At 38.1% G+C, this 16,442-nt stretch overlaps 1 protein-coding gene across 3 annotated transcripts in view; it reads right to left on the reverse strand.

Moving 5' to 3' along the window:
• Window positions 1-16,442, reverse strand: part of thrb (thyroid hormone receptor beta) — a 126,751-nt gene that overhangs the window by 51,299 nt on the left and 59,010 nt on the right. For 2 of the 3 annotated variants that reach the window (XM_073462933.1, XM_073462932.1), the window contains exon 2: window positions 34-100. The exons of the other annotated variant lie outside the window; for it this stretch is intronic. The gene's annotated coding sequence lies outside the window, so the exon portion shown is untranslated. The remainder of the gene's footprint in view (window positions 1-33; window positions 101-16,442) is intronic. 3 annotated transcript variants of the gene reach the window in all.

Genomic DNA, 16,442 nt, shown 5'->3' on the forward strand with positions numbered 1-16,442 from the left:
GCTGTGTCGAATTGCGCAACATGAAGGTCTTACCAGAGGAAGTGTTGAAGTCTGACTCCAGGCAGCACTGAGGAGCCGCTGAGCTCCCCAAGAGAAACACCTACAAAAACACACACACACACAGCCTGGTAAATCTAATGAGCAGTCAAGATGAAAATCACAGTCTAACTAGGAACACCAGTAGGTGAAGAAACGATCTCAAACATGTTGCCATGGCATCCCCTCAGAGAGGCACTGTGAGGGGATGTGAAGCTTAAAAGTCGTGGGATTAAAGACATTAAAAACACAGGTGATCCAGGTATCTTATCTTTACTTTAAAGTCAAAATAAATATGTCACAGTGAAGCGCCATCATCACTTTGAACACCTTTTGTTCTGTGTGACAGGATGTAGTCAGAACACTACATCCGGCTGAGATGACCTACATGCAACACTCAACAAAGCAACTCCCACAGCTGCTAACCTCTGGTGGTTTCCACATGTGGTTACCACTACAAATACTTCCCCTCACGCTGCAGTAAGGCCAGATAAAATACCATACATTTCATTTCCCCTTTTAGCCCGGCGGCCCTCAAATGAGTCAATACATCTTTTTATGTGTGTATCAGAGCCCGAAGCGAAGAACGACGTTTTGGGAGGAAAACGACATAAATAAAACAACAGTGACAAAACAACATGTGCAGGGAGGCAGAAACAGCTTTGACTCTGTCTGAAGTCGGGTGTTTGGCGAATCATTGGACGTCATGTTAAGTTCGTGGTGAGATCTCGAGGGACGAAGAACAACAAAATGACAGATTGATTATGACGAGAGTGAGAAAAGAAAGCATTTGTTTGTGTCATTAATTCAGTGGCAGGACAGGGCTGGTCATCTCTCTCCGACAGACGGTAATCACTTGTAATCAGACTTAATGGGCGCTCTAATGGGACTGCTTTTCCTCCCTCCGTGCTCCCTCTGTAGCACTCTTTAACACACTTGTCAACACACAAACAAGTCTGCACACATGCATGTCCGCGTGCATGTTTACATGCCATAAATGGGGAAATGTAATGTCTCACTTCCATCTGAAAGGGAAGTATTTATTCAATAACACTTTCTATCCATAACAGTACAACATTATCAGTTCCTATTCGGGTGTAATGCTAATTTTCATATTTGCTTGGTTCATCTTCTCTTCAGGCCTCATTTGCATGCATTCATTTATTTGCAGAGGATGGTAACTCCGCTGAGTCTCTGTTCTGTTGCCTCCTGCTCTCCATCAACACTTCTGCAATGTTACAAATATACAGTTCACATTGCTCATTAATCTTCATCAGTTATGATAACGTTCTACCAACCTGAACAATGGTAAAATGATACAACAAAGCAGTGGTTCCTCAACTTTTTTTGATTTAACTTATTATTCTGAAGTAAATACTGATTGAACAATCTAATGGTTGTGCAAAAACGATGTACACAGATTGGTTCCCTATAAGTCTACAAGCTTTCACTGTACTATTCGGTTTGCAGCCGGGCTGGGTCTTTCCCGGAAAAATGGTCGAATTGCAGCACAAAGGAAGTGCGTAGAGGCATTGTTATCCCCAGTCACAATCACCAGCTAAAGGCAGAACAACTGGGATAACTGTGGAAACTCTACAGTGCAAAATAAAAAGGACCCCGCTGATCGAGGAGGCACTGAAGATGAAGAGGGAGAGTGTTAGAAACCGATGTTAAAACAAGAGTGAACGGACGGCATTCACTCGTTGGAGAGCGCTCCAGTGTTGTGTCAAAGTCTGTTCCCCACTGATATGTGTTTCCCCTTATATTATTGGGATATAACATTAAAATAACTAACAAAACCTGCCCACTTATTAATACAACCAGGTGTTTTACTCTAGGTCAAATTGTTTTTTTTAGCTTTGGACGGTAGCTAGTCTGTTAGCCATAGCCATGTTGCTAATGCTGTCTTTGCAACAGCGCCACCGACAGTAATTCTTCTCCATTTCCACTTCCCAGAAAGTTTATGTGGAAGCAGATGCTTAAGTTCTCTGCTGGTAACATGCCAGGATATTCTGAAATGTGTCGGCAAAGATGGGGGAGAAGAAGTCCTGAAGCTAGTCAACATGGATGTAAACAATGGTGGATTTAAAAATACCTAAAAAAAAAATTTAAAAGACAAAAAATCAGCTTTGTAAATGTTTTTTAAACATGGCTAAATGGAAACACAACTTCTTTTTGTTTACAAGAAAACTCTACAGGGGCCCTTTAATAAGCCAAGGCAGGATTTTTCACATATACACACTGGGGACTGTGGTTTTGGAACGCACCGTTATGATGGAGGAAAGGATGCAATTCCAATTTTAGCTGACTAGAGCCAACTTACTCAAGACACCAATTAAGTGTATTATTATTAAGTCAAATAACAGTGAAACATAACTTCTTATTACTCTCTTTGGTAAATCAATTCATCTAGTAAGCACACAGGGTATATGACAATAACAATGGAGTTGCAATTTATTCAATAACATCCATGTGTACCTTCCATTCAAACTTCATTAGTCATGGATTCACCATTCCTTCCCTCCAAAGTGCAGCTGTTTCAAAATATTTTCTACCAACAAGTGCTATCCAGTCAAAACTGTGTGTGTACATATTATGGTGAAGAGAGACACAAGGAGAGAGATGAAAAGAAAAAATGTGTGTGTCTGAGAGAGGAGACGGAGTTGTGAAAAAACACCCACTAATACACACTGTTACTCAGTTTCCATGGTGATTTGAGTTATATTTGACAATGTGACGCACATTTCAGCATCCACTTTCGCTGTTAGTCTTCTTCATCCTCTCCAGCACAGTGAGCTGAAAGTATGAATGGTTCATATGAAGTAAAAGTGAGATAAAATGACGTTTGGGCCTGAAGAGTTGATAGAAGACATCCGGTGCCGAGAGCCTGGCCTTGTAATGTTTGCAAGCATTTAAGTACAGAAGATAGAGGGCAAGAGCTCCTCCTGCATTTTTCTCAAGGGATGTGTTGAGTGGTCTGTGGGAAACTTAATGAATGCAAGGCTTTCTTGTGTCTCTGATCCCAACTCAAGACTCCCTACTTCCCAGTGTGATTAGTACTGTGTATTTAGCCTACAATTACTTCACAATTAACTAAAGAAATTAGTACTCTGTCTGGAGGCTGCTTCAGTGACTTTCAACATTTAGTGCATATATAAACTAAATGTGAAAAAAATACATCTGGACAGTCATACCAGTGCTGATTTAAAGTTCATAAACATTCCTGCAAGCAACACAGTAGCCCTGTTACTCAACTGTTTTTCATGTTGTGGTGTTTGTATTGAATCGGCTAATATGAGCTACAGTAGCTTAGGGGATGATCACCCCCATCACCTTTTCTGCAGAGAGAGACGCCTCCATCCAGTTGTTTACAACAATATTTCTGCACACTGCTGTTGTTGTTATGCTCCAGGCACCTGACGTGCCTTTGTGGATTTTTGGAGAAATGGCCTCCAGATGCCGCAGGTTACAAAATGTTCAAATGCCTGACGTCAGTGGAGCGAATTCTCTTCTGTTCAATCAGGTGATAACATACACAAGACATGCTGTTGTTGTATATTATAAACATGTAAAAATAGATCTGAAAAGAAAAACTAGACAGTATGCCTGTCATTAATTGCTAAATATCATGTAACTCTGCCTTCTGCCACAATCTGAAGACAATTCATCAATTCATGGTGCTGGATTTCTTCAATTCAAGGTTTTTGGCTTTATTTATTTATTTTTACCAATTTAATGTTCTTTTGTTCGGTGATTCTCAATGGGGAAAACACCCGAAAGATCCTTGATTGTAATGAGAAAAAATTCATCATCCCTTCGAGGCCAGTGCCCTGGTGAAGGACAGTGTCCTTGTGTTGTGGTGTGGGAGGAGAAAGGAGCACTAAAGGAAACCATGTGAACATGGAGAGAAGCAGCATTCAGTAAGTTTTAAACCAGATAACCGTTTAGCTGTGAGGAAACAGTGCAAAACACTTATAATGATTATAATTATTACTCCACAGTAACTCTATCAATCTTACTTGAAAAAAGCAGTGCAACTTTGTATATGGTAAAGAAGAGCTCTGAAACTAGAAGATAACACTGCTCTAAATTATTCATAAAACTAAACACTGGGGATGTGCACAGTTAGTCGATTAAACGTTGCAACCCTTGCAAATCAACAACAGCAATACTAGTTGGTTAAATGTATTATTATTTTATTAATGTACACGTTTTCAAATTACATTAAATTACATAATTTTCACTGAAATGTCTAGCCCCACTGAGCCCCCAGAGTCAAGAGTGATTTGAAGTTATGTTACATAATTAAGTTAATGTACGTTAATGATGTAACTTGCGTAAAATAGTGTAAGTGACAAAAGTACATCATTCACGTAAGTTAGGAGATTGAACGTAGTTAAAAATAACCATTTTCAATCTTCAACATTCATATCCAAAGTTTGACCTTGTCCTTCACCAAACCAAGTAGCTTTTGTGCCTAAACTACTGTTTGAACTGTTTTTTGAAAGTCTCGTCTGACATTGCATATTTATTATTGCTTGCTTGACCGCGGAGCCTTTCACACGCAAAACTTATGCTAGATGTTAGGTAGAGCGTCAGAAATCGAAGCTTAAGGCCACTGACCAGGCAGCTATATTTGACAAGTTAGGAGTAAGAATGTGTCGAAATGTCACGTCTACCTCGTCAAATGTTGCTTCATTAAAAACGAGCATCCATTGGTAATGTGAACAGCGTCGGTTAACTGTTGTGTCTATGATGTTACACAGCCTACTATTATGTAATAATAATAATGTTCATAATACACAGTGCAAAGTGCTACATGTTTCAGTGGCATTTCAAATATGATATGTTTGTTGAAGAATGAAATGAATAGTTTCAAATTTCAAACTTCTGTTGAACTGCCACAGAACTTTATTGTTAGGAACATCCCTACTGAACACATATGAAGGACTGTGTGGTCTACATCTTGATGCACATACCAGCATTGAAGTTCCATATAATGGATGCCGCGGCCTGTGATGTAGGCACAACACCAGTGATTTTCCAAGTGGGAAACCCCAATGATTAAAAATGGCTACTGTACTCATGTTGTGGAGAGCCATGTGTCATGATTTATACGCTAAATGCATTATTAATGGACTACCTACCTACCTAAATCTTACTCATTGAAGGATTTGAAAAACATTACGCATTTAAATGTTTCACTATTGTGGTAATTACATGATGTGAATTATGTGCAAACACAGACTCAGAAGGTAAGGAACACATGTGTTAATTGTGTGAATGAATAATGTCACTACTGTGCAACAGAGAAGAACAGTGCTGCACAGAACACGATCTCATTTGTCACATATCTATTTTTTTATTATTCCTATGACATATTGTTAGTATCATCACTCAAAACAAGACTATGTGTCCGCAGTACAGATACTTGGTGGGTATTGATTTGTCTTTGTCCAGTTTTACATGTGGTAGGAGCTGTGTGGTAAAAGGTGTTTCTTGCTTGATGATGTGTTTCAGTTTTACCCAAACTGTGATATATCTTGTGTTTTGTTAGCAGTCAGTCGACATCTTCAAGGACCAAGGCTACACGTATTGTGGCTGCTTTCAATGTGAAGCAGCAGGAAGTGTTTAGTTTGCGTCAACATTAACCTTAAAGCAGAGAATTTCATTACAGCTTCAATTGCACAAAGGAGATTGGAAGAAAAAAGGTGAAAGTAAGAACATAAACGCAGGAGTGAAACTACACTCCAAGGGTGGCACTGACCTTTCAATTTTTGCCTTAGACGAAAATTCACTTTAGTGCACAACAAAGCTGAAGGAGGCTGAAAGACCTTAAGTGAACCCAACCTGAATATGATCCTCATTGAAATAAATGCCTCCTCTTGAAACTATGTTCATATTCAACTAGTTTAGATAGTTTCATTTTCTTTTTTGCCACTTGGGTCCAGGCTGATTCATCTCAACAACTATCACATGGATTACCATAAAACATGGTGACATTCATGGTCCCCAGAGGATGAATCCTACTGACTTTAACTGTATTGCCATCAGCTGGTCAAAGTGGTCAATGTTTCAGCTGTACTCTGTGTTTAATGCTAAATGTTAAACTAAGGGAAAGTGGTAAACATCAACATGTTAGCACTGATGTTGTGAACCTGTTAGTATGCTACAGTCATCATTATGGATCGAACAACTTTTATTGCTACGACCTGCCCTACTCTCCCTCTGATTAGCTTTCCCTAAAACACAGTTATGTTGATTGGATGCATTAAAATCCGAAAGGATGCAGTGAACTCACTATCCCTATGTGCAGGGGATGCACCATATTTTATCCCTGATAAAACTACATTGTGAAGAACAAATCCATAATGAAGTAATTATAAAAGGAAACTCGCGATCAAGACAGAAACAATCCGCTGGTCACTGTCTCCCACCACCTGTGCACTGTGTAGACACTCAAACATCTTGACATGATGGTTTCTGCTGCAACAAGACCAATCCCTGACACACAGATGTCAACAATCAAAGCTACAAACTTATGGTGAATAAACTAACTGGGCCAATGTCAAGAAAAATCAGCTGTGAAGGATTCTGTTTTCTGTTGTGACGATGATGGATGATGCTTTGCTTTTGAAACTGTATTTTGTTTATTTGAATTTTGTAGACAAGTGTATCAGGATGATGTGATAGAGCTGTACCCGACTCAGGAACAGGGCCAGCCCTACACATTTTGGTGCCCTAGGCCAGATTAGGATTTGTTGCCCCTAATTTGCAACATCTCTCATCAGCTAACTATAATCACATGGTGTCAGTTTGATTTTTGTTTTTCAACTAATGTGGCAGCTAATATAAAATACTATAACCATATAACATCAAACACAAGTTTAACACTACAAATTTTCTTGGGGACCCACTGAATTTCCCTAGGACCCACTCAAATAACCACCTGTGGGTCCCGGGGAGTCACTATATCGAAAACCTACCAACATCACTGAAAATATACTTCCCCTAACCCTAACCAATCTCACCTCATGCATGAACCTAACCAACTCAAACAACAAAGGCAACCAACCAGATGCAGAAAGCAAGAAAAGCAGTGACCTTCATAACAGTGCCCCTCTGTGCTGATGTATAACCTCACAGAATGTGGCTATAGCCTTGTTGATCAATGTATGTGAAAAAAAAGAAGTTCATATTACATACCTTCATACAATTGAATAAATTTACATTACATTTAATATTTCTACAATATTAACAGGTGGCAACTAAAGCCTGATAAAGATATGTCAAAAAACCAAAGAGTTAAGTTACAGAAAAGATAATCATTATTGATCATTGCTGAAGATGAGAAACATGTAACCCAGATTGTTTTAGAAAGGATGTTATACTGAGTGACAAAAAAAGTGGACATCAGACTGAACAACAAGCAGATTAGAGTTGAGTCACAAGGCAACCCTCCAAATCCAGTGTCAACAAATTATTGCGTACAACATGAGCAAAGCAGAAAAGATTATAGTCAATATAAAACTTGCTGTTCTCAAACTTGCCAAGCTTGGGTGTAACAGTGGAGAAAAGTGTGCAACGAGGACTGTGGTGACTGAACCTTAAATGCATTGAACCTGGATGTGAAACCGGATGATAAATCTGTTTGCACAGCATGCTATTTATTTAACTGCTCACAGTTTAGTTAAGTTTTCTTTTGCTCACAACTGCAATACTGACTGGACTTCTGGTACGCAATACACTCAATACAAGGAAAAATAGGGGTACTGCCCAAATAGCACCGGCAAAAAATGATGTTTGAAATCTTTGTAAAAGACCAAAAAAACAAAAAACAATATTCAAGATTAAAATGCAAATCACAGTCACCCAAGCAGCACCTACTGAGAAGAGTATTCCATTTAACAATTGAAGTAGTCCAAAAACTAGACTTAAAACAACTGACTGTTAAGCTCTTTTAGAGCTCCAAAATAACAACAGACATGACTTCTTTTTGGGACTGAAGGACTATTTGTCAAGAAAGTGGGTGCTAAGAGCTGACAGAGGCATTAGATATGATGTTATAGGAAGTGGAGAAGATAAAACTCTGTACAGGATGTGAGGCAGGAGTCAGTTTGACAAAAAGAAGAAAGTGGTAAAGAATCTTTCTAGAGCATTTTAAAAAAGACACACGACACAAGACAGAGGACTGTGAAGTCAACTCTTGAAGGAACTGTTACCTTCATGATCACACTCACTCAAAAATAGTCAAAAAATGGATTACCTTAGTTGTCTGATCAAATTTTAATCACCAACCTTGACCTTTTCTTTTTTTCCCCAAAAAGCTTCCAGATCATAAGTTCTATGGAAGATGGAGTTTGCTGGAAACTCAATCGTGGAAACCTCCCTTTCAAATACAAGACTTACATACACCTATGTACTAATGAAGATTGAATGATATGTTTGAAACACATTTTATCTAATACACCTGTATAGTCAATGATGCTTGTTTTGGCCAGGACTAATGGATTACAGTGTGTGTTAAAAAACTGCAATCCAGGTACATCATAAAAAAACTGAACAGCAGTTCTACAATGGCCCAATATATACAGTAATATGGTAACACTTGATAATAACATTAATAAATAGGACATTTATAGTCAGTTAAACTTTAGTTAATAGTTTTCCATGTTATCAAACAATAAAATGCTTTATAAATAAGTCAATTATGTCTAAATCAACAGAAAATATAATTATTAGTTGAAACTCTAATTCCATTTACAATGAGAGAAGCAGTGTATCCTCACATTTGGGAAGGTTAAACCGGGAATGTTTTGTAATTTTGCCCGAAAAAAGTTTTTGATAATTAATCCCTTTAGCACTAAATAGATTATTGCCAAGATGTATGATACGATAAGGGTAAATGTGTGGAAAGATTACAACCTCAGAGCAGATTAGTTGTGCGTTGTGTGTATTTTTTTTTACTGTAGGATGCAGTAGAAGAAGCAGTTAAATTTTGCATTTAGCATTGTGATGCTGCAGATAAAGTAAAATATCTAAATTCATGCATCTCTCGTCCCGCTAACGTCACCATCTTACACAATACACATGCACAGAGGCAGACAGGCACACAGACACACACCTCCCTTTCAGCCTGACAGTTGCTGCTTTCGCCTGTACGAGTGAGTGTGGGTCACATCAGGACAACGTGCCGGCTCGCAGACTCCGTTTGTGGCGATACCAAGTTTTTTTCCCCCTTTTTTTCGGCCTCATGGACACTATTTCAGGGTGAAAAAAAAGCCCTTTTCAAATTGATGACAGCAGTGGGCACAGAGGGAAACCATTGAAAGGAGTATATAAAGCAGCATCATAGCGTCTGCCTGTCCTCCCCCCTCCTCTCCCGACATCAAAAGTGTGCGCTCATCCTGAGCCGACAGAGCTCCAGATCGCTGCGGTGCATGCTGGGTAAGAGAGGACAACTCAGGACACATGCAGAGGGACTTTAAGGATACTGCAGTAAGCTGTTCACAATAAAAAAAGAGGGAAAAGATGCAGAGAGACGGAGGGAGGGAGGGCAAGTGAGGGGAGGGAAAGAAGACCAAAATACTGGCAGGATCAACAGAGGATGGAGGAATTCAACTAACATTTCATTCTGACAAACGAAAATGTTTGACGCAGCAGTTCTCTGTTTTCGCTGTTTATGTCATTAGGTCTGCATCAGTGCACTGATAGGAAAACGCTGCTCTGCACCAGCGTACGGCTGAGTCTGAAGGATTTAAGACGAATGATGTAATTTGGTTCTTTCATATCGGTGTTTTTAATTCTTTATAAAGGCACAACTCGTCTGGTTCATTCAGAGATGAAGCCTTTCTGTTGGTTTGTTGTTTCTGACGATGATCAAGTAAAGAATAAATAATAATTCAGTCTGAAGCCAAGCAAATCCTCACACAACAGGCATGTCTGGAATTTTTGCTTGAACAATAACTTAAATGATAAAAAGATTATCTCAATTGTGGTCAGTTGATTTTATTTGTACTCATTGGTTACGTACCTGAACACTGTGCCCTTATAAACATTGCTTTAAATGTGTTAATGTGAGTTATTTTTCATCTGTAGTTCCTGGACATACCACACATAGTCAGACTAAAATATAATATACAGAGAGAGCAGACACTGAAATATGACATAAGCAAGCAGAGCCATGATAAAAAGGACACATTAACTTTAACTTTATATACATTTTATGTATTTTATGAAATGATCAGGCACTAAAGCATGCAGCACAACATTCTATAGCACAGCTACCCTATTATGTGCATACATTATACATTAAAACACACACAACATGTTTTAATTTCTTTTCTATTTCATGTATTATAATTTTTTACTTCAATATAATTTTGTATTTTTTGTATTTTGTATTGTATTAGTAATTCGGTGATATGCTCTACTCACCCTGTGTAATTAAATTGTATTGATGTACTTAATTTTTTGAAGAAACCATCTGGATTACATTGTTTTGTAAAATCATTGTAAAGATTGTTTTTATATCTGTGAAGAAGCAAAATGTGGAACATATCGGAAACACTTTATAATAATCATCATCAACACATGATCTTTCACTGTTAACAAACACTGAAATGCTTTTTAAAGCCATTCATTAAGAACTTGAAATGGTCAGTTTCACCTTTACAATAAAACAATTGCTGAATAAACGGTTTACAAAACATTTCATTTGTTTGTTAACAGTGGAATAACTATTAACTGGAGTTTAATTAACTATAAACTTACCATTTATTAATGATGATGTATATGATATGTTGTGTTACCTAATACTACTGATTATCTTTTTGACCTGGTAGCCATGGTATAACATCTGACTAATAACCACAGCAGCATGCTCGGTTTGAGAAAGAATGTTAACTGTTGGACAGGAAGAAACACTGGCTAGAGGAGGCCTTTTCCATTCAGTAGGCCTGTGCTCAGCAGTGTTTAGTCATCTGCCTTGTATGTATTATTTTCCTGCTTAGAAATGCATAGAAAGATTTGCATTTTAAAATTGATTTTATTCTGTTATGAAATAGACTATATACATTGCCATACATAACCTGCAAAGCTGACAGGAAGGATACTTAGGGAAGCTGCACAAAACTGGAACACAGAAAGTTACTGTAGTATATTTCCATAGTTTTCATTAAACAGTGGATACTGCAAAGAATTTGTTGAATTTCTGTGTATTTTAGCATTGACTTGATGAATCTCTCTTTATTGATAATATGCTAATGTAGACATGTCAGTGGTTAATTATGCATTCATGAACTTGACCCAATACATGGTAACTTTATAAACTTTATGTTATTATAAAGGTAAAGGTAAGCAGTTATAAAGGTTGTAAGTACGGCTGTCAATTGATTAATAAAATATATCTTATTGATTACAGGCCTTGTGATTAATTAATCTAAATTGATCGCACATACCAATATTTGAAGTGACATTTAAAAATACTTCAATGCAAACAGATTTTTGTAAATCAATGAATAAATAAAAAGGACATTCTAAACTTTAGAAGGAGGTGATTTTTCAAGCTTGAAACGCTCCGACAGAAAATTCCTTTGTTACATAAATTGCAAAAATTGTCCTTTCAACAGTTCCATCTGGTATTTTTATACCAGACATATACCATATATATTTTTATTTTTTATTTTTCTCATCTTTCCTGACAGTGTTTCATACTTTTTTGACAAATTACTTAATTGTGTTCTTAAACATTAAAATTAAGCTGTCACTAAAACAGAATGGACTACAGTAGAATCTGGGGCTCCTTTAAGAACAGGGCAGTTTGTAGTGAGTGGAGAGCGACAGTCGGTCGGTGGCTGAGCTCAGAGCAGACAGCTGTTAGCCGCTGGAGCAGATGGAAAGTTTAGTGGTGAAGTTGTCTAGTGGCAATAAATGTACAGTACAGGTGACAATTTGCCCATGAATAAATGAATAAACTTAATTAACAAGCTCCTTTATTAACAAGAAGACCATGTTTGAGTGACAGCTATCACTATCACTGCTAATATCCATGCTATTTGTATCCATGCTAATGCCCATGGTTTGCTAATGATGTTAATCATGCTGAAACGGCAACCTGGTAGCCATGGTATAACGTCCGACTATTTACCACACAAACATTCTCAGTTTGAGAAAGAATGTTAACTGTTAGACAGGAAAAACACTGGCTGGAGTGGCCTGTGCTCAGGGGCGTTTAGTCATCTGCCTCCATCATGTTTACAAAGCTACTGTGGAGCTACTGCTAAACGATTTGGGAAAAAAAAATCTACTTCTCTGACCGATTTTGCCATCTTCAATTCAATATTCACTGTGTAATAGATTTAAAACGTGATGGAGCATTACCACATTGATACTGTATACCATCAAAATATGAACTGATCTATATTCTAATGAAAAGATGAGAACTTAAAGATATGAATCTCTTCGAGGTTGCTGCTGGATCAGAGGACGCCATTTTTCCGAACCACAAATCAAAAGTTTTACTTGGGTTTCACATGTTGTTGTTTATAGGTGTATACACAGTAGCCTTGGGCCACGTCTGATTGGTAAGCGTGACTGTCACACTAGGAAGACGGCATGAATTTGTAAAACCATTGACACATGTCGCAAGATTATCTCAAGTAAATGACGAAGGTCTAAGTATTGAAACGTTGTTGTCATTAAACTTAACTGTAAGTGAAGTGGACAGTGTGTGGGAGTATTTTTCCTGTAATTAATTAATTAAAAATTAACAGGTTATTTTGACCGCCCCAGTTTTAAGACATCAGTTACAACTTTATAATGGCAATCCAAATACTGTTTATAGATGAGCTACACAGTAATAATTAACCATTTACAAAGTATTATAAACATCAGCGAAAACCTCACAATAAACAATTGCTTGTTTAAGTTTAACTATAGATTTACTAATGATGGTTATTACAAAGTGTTACCAACATATCTGCAGAACATTAACTGACAATGTTCCATTTAATATCCACTTATAGTAAGAAAAGAATGATTAACATTTTTATTCTAATGTTTAGAGAACTCAGTTCACCTGTTTAAGGTGCAACACTCACCAAACACTGGACTGGAAAAAAGCATTGTCATTGAGCATAATTCAGGCAACAATTAGATTTTCTCCAAAATATATTTTGCCAGATCATTTTAGCAGAATTTAGTATTTAGTACAAAAGTAAATAGTGAGAGACAGGGTTGACTCCACTCATTTATTTAGATACAGGCATTAGGACAGCAGGGAGGTATGCATAAAGCTCAGCGATAGAGTCGTTTCAGCAGTAAAAATGGCATAAAGAAAAGCAGTAAATAGTAAAGCATGCAATATAGAAAGAAATACGTGGATTTATAACATGTTGCTACATACTTTCTGTCTGCCATCTAACCTGGGTCACACAGTTACCCTTGCAGCATCGTTAACACTGACCTTGCCTGTACTGCCAACTATCCCTCCCTGAGCCTCCACGCTGGCATTTAACTGTTCAGCACTGCTGCGACAGCACAGCACTGACGTACAAGCGTCTGCTGGATGACACTGTATAAAAATCCTGACCCCAGCATGACCTCTGTGTGTGTACATCGCTATTTGATGGGTGTCAGCGTGTGAATTAGTTTCACCACAAGTGCTTAGAGTGTACGCTCACAGCAGAGGAGGAACGCTACAGGGAATACATGTTCACGTAGTCTGTGTCAGCAGTGATCAGCCGCCGCTGCTTCCTGCCAGATGTGACAGCGAGGCTGCCAGCGGCCAGATGGAGGCCAGGCCAGGGGGGGAGGGGGGAGTCCCCCTGCAGGAGGGCTCATACCTGCTCTGCACAGTCACAGTCATTGTTGCAGTGTTACATCAACTAGGAGACCTTAATATCATTTCTGTAAACCACTGAGGCTACACTTCAGCAGACAGGTGGCTTCTATCTAATACCACTGGATGTGGATGGTAGACAAAATAATAATATTACTATTTGTCTGCTTGGACTGAAACATCACAGATTTATTATGGATTATTTTCTTGATTAATCAATAAAACAGTTAGTCTGTATTACATGCCTTTTTTTGTCCACCTTACAGTCCAAAAGGCCAAAGATATTCAGTTTATGGTCATATAAAACAGAAAAGCAGCAGATCCTCACTTGTGAGAAGCTGGAACCAGAGATATTTGACACGTTTACCTGATAAATGACGAAATATCAGATCTAATATATCTAATTATCTGTCAGTCTATCAAGTGATAAATCAACAGATTGTTTTAGCACTAATGTCTTCATTGATATTTTCATAATCACACCAAATGTTAGCAGTTCCCTGGCAAAGCTAGACTACACACATACAGGTTTTCCATGAAATATCTCGCAATACACCAACAGAAACAGCTGGAGTATGCCCTCACCAGCAGAAACCACTGCATTAGTTATTTGCCAAAAATGATCTGTGTTCCTCTCGTAGAATTTTGAACTGTTGTTGCTGAGAAGCAAAGGCAAAAGTAGCGTTACATTGTAATTATAAAAAAAAATGAATGGGCTAATGCATCTATTAAAATTCAAATATGTTCAGGTGCAAAAATGTTGCTTCCTTAAGGTTGCCAGTGTTTTGTTGCTAAAAACACTTCATATTAGGGATGCTTGATATATACAGTATCAGGCTGATGGGAAAGAAGAAGAAGAAGAAGTGCAGCACGCTGTCATGTTCTCATAACATCAAACTGCTGCTGTGTAGAGCCACATGTCATCACTGGTGTGGATGTTTTATTTTGCAATTTCAGAGGAAGACAACAAGTTTTCACCATTAGAGGAACAGATTTCAGCCCAATTGAAGTTTGCTCACCCTGTATGTTTCATGATTGCAATACAACAATACATGAACAAAAAGCTTTAAAAACTGTGCCAACTAAATAGTGAAGATCCATCTGTGCAACAAATAATCATGTGGTGATTTTTGCTGCCAAAGCAAATATTTGTGCACCTCAACCACCCACAAATGCTGCAGTCCTAACTGTTCCAGGTGTGATAAAGACTCTCTGTGGTGTGAAAATTTGTTGGTGCATTTGGAAATCAAATTCTCACAGCTCGACTCTCAGTCACTTTGAGCCCACTGATGGAATTTACAACAAGTTTTTTGGAGCGAGGACACACAAAATGTTAATGTGTGGAGCTACTGTTTGTCTCACAAGGTCAGCTTCTAACTGACTGATTTAACTAAACTGAAAATGAAGCCAGTGGTTTGGTTTGTTTTTAGTGCAGCACCTATTTGTAACGGACTGACAGGTCAGATTTAGTGTGACTGCATTCATACCAGGCAAACAGTTTTTAAAGGTCTCAGTAATTAAATAGGTTGTACAAAGTGTCTCCCAAACACATCTGAAGTGTTTATGCCTGCTCCAAATGGTCACACTGGAGGGTGGATTGAAAAGCCTGTTGTCATAGAGAGAGGCAGGACGCGATAATTAGTACAAAGGGGAATAAGAGAGCACGCTGTCGGTCAGTCTCTCTTTGAGGACGTTCATGGCACAGTTGTGTGAAGAATGAAAAAAGAGCAGCCTGTGCTTATCAAAAAAAATACCATATAGGTCAACTGTGAAAGCAGCTAATTATGACCCATATTTAGGTTTTCTTGATTGGGGGGCGACCTCTAGTGGCAATAGTAATTATTACGGCAGCAAAGGAGGAAGTCAGGTGACGAACAGGGTGGATGAATGGGTCAAACATACAAAGGACTTTTACACAGGAGACTGCAGTCTGTGTGAAACCAAAAGTCAAGGATGAGTATTTTAACTTACTAAAGTAGTTAACTTACTAAAGTAGTTAACTTACGTCTAAATATTACATAATGTAACTTCAGTTTCCAGTGTAACGTACATGTGTTACATAAGTTACACAAATAAAATGCTTATTTGTTTCCTAACCTGACAATGTAGTTTTAGTGCCTCAACTTAACCAAATAGTTTTATTGCTTAAAACTAAACATGTAGTGCTGCCAGATGATCTGATAAGCACTTTGTTTGAAGCACTCGGATGCCTTTAAGTAGTTCTGTAAATCATTTCCTTGTTTCCTGTGAGTGCCGGTTTGTTTCGTGCTCTCACTCCATTTTCCAAATGAACTAAAAGCTGTAGAGATGAAATCATACTTACTGCCAGATAACTCATCAACTAGAAATTTTTGGTGATGTCATCCTTCATCATAAGCGCATCAGGACCCTCGTGGGGGGAATCAAATTGTGGAGGCTGACAACTCGCTGCACTTTATTGCCCATGTGTTTATTTGTGTTGTCTGGTACAACATAGCACTTCGCGGATACCATGCAATTTAAACTGCTCTTGACTATCTGATGTATCAGAGAAAATCCCTGCACTCTTGATGATGCTCATGTGTGT

The sequence above is a fragment of the Pagrus major genome, chromosome 3, assembly GCF_040436345.1.
Source record: "Pagrus major chromosome 3, Pma_NU_1.0".
In the NCBI taxonomy this organism is placed as follows: domain Eukaryota; kingdom Metazoa; phylum Chordata; class Actinopteri; order Spariformes; family Sparidae; genus Pagrus; species Pagrus major.